The sequence below is a fragment of the Lissotriton helveticus genome, chromosome 7, assembly GCF_964261635.1.
Source record: "Lissotriton helveticus chromosome 7, aLisHel1.1, whole genome shotgun sequence".
NCBI lineage: Eukaryota > Metazoa > Chordata > Amphibia > Caudata > Salamandridae > Lissotriton > Lissotriton helveticus.
In genome coordinates, this window is record NC_136068.1 from 1320474743 (window position 1) to 1320481758 (window position 7016).

Consider the following 7016-nt stretch of genomic DNA (forward strand, 5'->3'; position numbering starts at 1 on the left):
AAAATCCAGAATTGAAATTATACAAGCGCATAAGGTTTTTGGAATTTGACTAAATGCATGTTCCAAGATGGCGCGCAGATACGATTGTTTGCTGCAGTCCTATGTTTATGTCACTGACCCCTAGTGCAATCTTGACTGGCAACCTACTTATGTACTTGCAACCTTAGATATAACAAGTCTCTACACTTGTATTGAGCATAATCAAGGCATACATGCTGTGGAGTATTTTTTGAACAAAAGACAGCTGAAATATGCTATGCACAATAAGATGTTGCTTGAGATGATTGATTTCTGTTTACATCACAACATCTTTCTTTTTCAGGACGAGCTGTATAGACAGTTGTCTGGTACGGCAATGGGCTCCTGCTTCGCCCCCAGCTATGCGAATTTATTCGTTGGCTGGTGGGAGGAGCAGGTAGCCTGGGCCCCAGAAAATACCACATGGAACTACAAAGTGGTAGCTTGGTGCAGGCACATTGACGATTTGTTCCTAGTGTGGGACGGGCCTGTGGCAGAGGCCCATGAGTATATATCAATACTAAACAACAACAATTGTAATTTAAGATTTACGAGGGAAGTGAGTAAAGAAAGGGTAAATTACCTGGACCTCGAAGTGAATGTGAGGGAGGGCAAGATCTGTACCCAATTATATCGTAAACCCACAACTGGCAACAGCGTGTTACACGCTTCCAGCAGTCACCCCCGAAGACTCATAAACAGCATCCCCTACGGGGAATTCCTCAGACTGAGGCGTAATTGTACCCAGGATGAGGATTTTGAAAAGGCAGCCAGTGACAGTATAGAGAGATTTTCCAACAGAGGATACAAGCGCAATCTTCTAAATGATGCTCTGATTAGAGTAAGGAAACTATCCCGTAGTTCTCTCTTTGAGAAAAAAACACGTCCCATTATTGATGGCAAATTCCGCATGATCACACCTTATTCAGCCAATTCCTTCAGATTAAGATCCATATTAACAAAACACTGGCATATTTTAAAAATTGACCAAATTGTTGGTCCTGACATACCAGCTGTTCCGCTCATAACTTCCAGAAAGGCGAGATCTCTGATGGAGAGAGATTCAGAAATGTTTTCATTTCAACTTGTGAATTCACACTTCCATAACAAGAGTTAATAATATTAATGAAAATTTGTGTGTGTGTATTAATTCAACTTTGTTTAAAGTTACATTCACGAATATACACGAGGGTTATTAACATGTGTGCTCATAAATGTGCAATTATGTTGCTTTCCCATGTACGTGGAAAATAATAAAATTAATTTTGTCTATCGTTGTGTCATGACTAATAGCAGCTGTTTTAAATAATGGCATGTGCTTATTTTGCTTTCCTGTCTATGTGGTGTCGCTTTACTCTTTACAGGTGCATAAAGAATCCTGTTGGATTATTTGAAGAATGGTAGATATAAATGCTGCTTTAATTGTACGCTTCAGCTAGGTAATTTAGACTAATGGGTTAATCATTAGCTATGGTGGGCGGCAACAGAACGAATTATATTTCTCACATTAATTATTTTCTTGTGTTTGTTTATATAATAGTTCACATAAAGTGGTTTTGGGCCTAAGTACATTCGCGTCTGCTAAAATTCTGCTCGGAGCAAAAGAAAGTCCATAACAGATGAATTCCTGCTGCCTGAAACATTTTGTTGAGATGAGCTGACTGTTCCTTAGTCAAGCAAGGCCAAGGCCAGGAACTGGCAAAAGAACGTGCGACAAATTTCATATCCGAGGAAGCAAATGACTTTACTTGGTTAAATGTTGCAAACTGGAGGAAGCCTCGTTGTTCGAAAACTAGAGACAATGGACTCTAAGAAAGTGACGGAACTGATGTTCTAAAAAGTGGAATGACACGATGGCATCACTTTTTAGCCAATGGGACTCCGATTTCAGCAGAAAAGTTATACTTTGGCTTAGATTAGCTTAGTGCAGAAAGGTATAAAAACTCTTCCCCGTGGAAGAGAAGGCTGCTTCTTGCTGACCTTTGATGAGGGTGTCGTGCTGATGAACTTTCCTTGGAGCACGTAAGGGCCTTCAAAGACTTTACTCTTTTATTCTTTATTATAGTTAGCTTAGTTAGGAACTTAGGTTTTGAAAAATGCCAAACTGATAATTTTCATTTGCATAAAATATTTTGATTTACATAAAAACTGTCATAGCTCTTTGCAATGATTCAAATAAAAATGCTTTAATAAAAATTTCTAATGCAAATTCCAAATAAGTAGCTAATAAAAATCTTACTTTGGAAAACAAGCTGGTCTTGTTATTTCATGAGTTTAGGTTACCATTAGCAAGATCTTATCGCCACAGTGGCTTAATTAATACATAGGGTTTGTAAAATATGATGAATTCATTTACCGCGGTTGTATATAATTGTATATAATTTGTGAATAGGTTAATTAGGTCACATGATTCAGTTGGTCAAAATTATGTCATGTTAGTTTATGGTTCAGAAAAGGGGGTGGTGATGAACAGAGTGTCTGAATTAAGCAGACCACTCTTACCCAGTCCAAAGATCATGGCTTGATCCATCACCATTATTTAGCTCACTGCCCCATTCCAGCTCAGAACCTGGCTATATGCAAATTAGTCTGTCCCTGGCCCAGTGCATCATGGGAACAGGGCAGACCAAACTACCAAGCCAATTCTTCACCAGAAAGGAGACAAGCTTCCGGGGACCGGTTTCTGCCATTCCAGGCGTCGTCGGCCCGGCTTGCTTGAATCCTGATGGAGCAGTGAGCAAGGGACTCATGTCTGAGTATACCCTTCCACGCTTATGGTGGACAAAATGATTCAGAAAAGGGGGTGGTGATGAACAGAGTGTCTGAATTAAGCAGACCACTCTTACCCAGTCCAAAGATCAGGGCTTGATCCATCACCGTTATTTAGCTCACTGCCCCATCCCAGCTCAGAACCTGGCTATATGCAAATTAGTCTGTCCCTGGCCCAGTGCATCATGGGAACAGGGCAGACCAAACTACCAAGCCAATTCTTCACCAGAAAGGACACAAGCTTCCGGGGACCGGTTTCTGCCATTCCAGGCGTCGTCGGCCCGGCTTGCTTGAATCCTGATGGAGCAGTGAGCAAGGGACTCATGTCTGAGTATACCCTTCCACGCTTATGGTGGACAAAATGATTCAGAAAAGGGGGTGATGATGAACAGAGTGTCTGAATTAAGCAGACCACTCTTACCCAGTCCAAAGATCAGGGCTTGATCCATCACCGTTATTTAGCTCACTGCCCCATCCCAGCTCAGAACCTGGCTATATGCAAATTAGTCTGTCCCTGGCCCAGTGCATCATGGGAAAACAGGGCAGACCAAACTACCAAGCCAATTCTTCACCAGAAAGGACACAAGCTTCCGGGGACCGGTTTCTGCCATTCCAGGCGTCGTCGGCCCGGCTTGCTTGAATCCTGATGGAGCAGCGAGCAAGGGACTCATGTCTGAGTATACCCTTCCACGCTTATGGTGGACAAAATGATTCAGAAAAGGGGGTGATGATGAACAGAGTGTCTGAATTAAGCAGACCACTCTTACCCAGTCCAAAGATCAGGGCTTGATCCATCACCGTTATTTAGCTCACTGCCCCATCCCAGCTCAGAACCTGGCTATATGCAAATTAGTCTGTCCCTGGCCCAGTGCATCATGGGAACAGGGCAGACCAAACTACCAAGCCAATTCTTCACCAGAAAGGAGACAAGCTTTCGGGGACCGGTTTCTGCCATTCCAGGCGTCGTCGGCCCGGCTTGCTTGAATCCTGATGGAGCAGTGAGCAAGGGACTCATGTCTGAGTATACCCTTCCATGCTTATGGTGGACAAAATGATTCAGAAAAGGGGGTGGTGATGAACAGAGTGTCTGAATTAAGCAGACCACTCTTACCCAGTCCAAAGATCATGGCTTGATCCATCACCGTTATTTAGCTCACTGCCCCATCCCAGCTCAGAACCTGGCTATATGCAAATTATTCTGTCCCTGGCCCAGTGCATCATGGGAACAGGGCAGACCAAACTACCAAGCCAATTCTTCACCAGAAAGGAGACAAGCTTCCGGGGACCGGTTTCTGCCATTCCAGGCGTCGTCGGCCCGGCTTGCTTGAATCCTGATGGAGCAGTGAGCAAGGGACTCATGTCTGAGTATACCCTTCCACGCTTATGGTGGACAAAATGATTCAGAAAAGGGGGTGGTGATGAACAGAGTGTCTGAATTAAGCAGACCACTCTTACCCAGTCCAAAGATCAGGGCTTGATCCATCACCGTTATTTAGCTCACTGCCCCATCCCAGCTCAGAACCTGGCTATATGCAAATTAGTCTGTCCCTGGGCCAGTGCATCATGGGAACAGGGCAGACCAAACTACCAAGCCAATTCTTCACCAGAAAGGAGACAAGCTTCCGGGGACAGGTTTCTGCCATTCCAGGCGTCGTCGGCCTGGCTTGCTTGAATCCTGATGGAGCAGTGAGCAAGGGACTCATGTCTGAGTATACCCTTCCACGCTTATGGTGGACAAAATGATTCAGAAAAGGGGGTGGTGATGAACAGAGTGTCTGAATTAAGCAGACCACTCTTACCCAGTCCAAAGATCAGGGCTTGATCCATCACCGTTATTTAGCTCACTGCCCCATCCCAGCTCAGAACCTGGCTATATGCAAATTAGTCTGTCCCTGGCCCAGTGCATCATGGGAACAGGGCAGACCAAACTACCAAGCCAATTCTTCACCAGAAAGGAGACAAGCTTCCGGGGACCGGTTTCTGCCATTCCAGGCGTCGTCGGCCCGGCTTGCTTGAATCCTGATGGAGCAGTGAGCAAGGGACTCATGTCTGAGTATACCCTTCCACGCTTATGGTGGACAAAATGATTCAGAAAAGGGGGTGGTGATGAACAGAGTGTCTGAATTAAGCAGACCACTCTTACCCAGTCCAAAGATCAGGGCTTGATCCATCACCGTTATTTAGCTCACTGCCCCATCCCAGCTCAGAACCTGGCTATATGCAAATTAGTCTGTCCCTGGCCCAGTGCATCATGGGAACAGGGCAGACCAAACTACCAAGCCAATTCTTCACCAGAAAGGAGACAAGCTTCTGGGGACCGGTTTCTGCCATTCCAGGCGTCGTCTGCCCGGCTTGTTTGAATCCTGATGGGGCAGTGAGCAAGGGACTCATGTCTGAGTATACCCTTCCACGCTTATGGTGGACAAAATGATTCAGAAAAGGGGGTGGTGATGAATAGAGTGTCTGAATTAAGCAGACCACTCTTACCCAGTCCAAAGATCAGGGCTTGATCCATCACCGTTATTTAGCTCACTGCCCCATCCCAGCTCAGAACCTGGCTATATGCAAATTAGTCTGTCCCTGGCCCAGTGCATCATGGGAACAGGGCAGACCAAACTACCAAGCCAATTCTTCACCAGAAAGGAGACAAGCTTCCGGGGACCGGTTTCTGCCATTCCAGGCGTCGTCGGCCCGGCTTGCTTGAATCCTGATGGAGCAGTGAGCAAGGGACTCATATCTGAGTATACCCTTCCACGCTTATGGTGGACAAAATGATTCAGAAAAGGGGGTGGTGATGAACAGAGTGTCTGAATTAAGCAGACCACTCTTACCCAGTCCAAAGATCAGGGCTTGATCCATCACCGTTATTTAGCTCACTGCCCCATCCCAGCTCAGAACCTGGCTATATATGCAAATTAGTCTGTCCCTGGCCCAGTGCATCATGGGAACAGGGCAGACCAAACTACCAAGCCAATTCTTCACCAGAAAGGAGACAAGCTTCCGGGGACCGGTTTCTGCCATTCCAGGCGTCGTCGGCCCGGCTTGCTTGAATCTTGATGGAGCAGTGAGCAAGGGCCTCATGTCTGAGTATACCCTTCCACGCTTATGGTGGACAAAATGATTCAGAAAAGGGGAACAGACTAATTTGCATATAGCCAAGTTCTGAGCTGGGATGGTGCAGTGAGCTAAAAAACGGTGATGGATCAAGCCCTGATCTTTGGACTGGGTAAGAGTGGTCTGCTTAATTCAGGCACTCTGTTCATCACCACCCCCTTTTCTGAATCATTTTGTCCACCATAAGCGTGGAAGGGTATACTCAGATGTGAGTCCCTTGCTCATTGCACCATCAGGATTCAAGCAAGCCGGGCCGACGACGCCTGAAATGGCAGAAACCGGTCCCCGGAAGCTTGTTTCCTTCCCATTATAAGAATTGGCTTGGTAGTTTGGTTTGCCCTGTTCCCATCATGCACTGGGACAGGAACAGACTAATTTGCATATAGCCAAGTTCTGAGCTGGGATGGTGCAGTGAGCTAAAAAACGCTGATGGATCAAGCCCTGATCTTTGGACTGGGTAAGAGTGGTCTGCTTAATTCAGGCACTCTGTTCATCACCACCCCCTTTTCTGAATCATTTTGTCCACCATAAGCGTGGAAGGGTATACTCAGATGTGAGTCCCTTGCTCATTGCACCATCAGGATACAAGCAAGCCGGGCCGACGACGCCTGAAAAGGCAGAAACCGGTCCCCGGAAGCTTGTTTCCTTCCCAGTATAAGAATTAGCTTGGTAGTTTGGTTTGCCCTGTTCCCATCATGCACTGGGACAGGAACAGACTAATTTGCATATAGCCAAGTTCTGAGCTGGGATGGTGCAGTGAGCTAAAAAACGGTGATGGATCAAGCCCTGATCTTTGGACTGGGTAAGAGTGGTCTGAAGCAGGGAATAGAATTTCCAAACATTCCTCAATATAAAATGAAAGCTGAAACAATTGAGGGTGTTACTCCTGTGATTGAAAAGTTGATAAAACAAGGCGTTTTGAAAGAAATTGAGAGCAGTCCTTGTAACTTACCGATTATGGGGATCAAAAAGTCAAATGGAACGTACAGAATAGTTCAGGATTTGAGAAAAGTTAACCAAATTGTTGTTCCTTGTTGTCCAGTTGTTCCAAATCCAGCAGTCATTCTTTACCAAATTCCGCATGATGCAGAATGGTACACAGTTATTGATCTTTG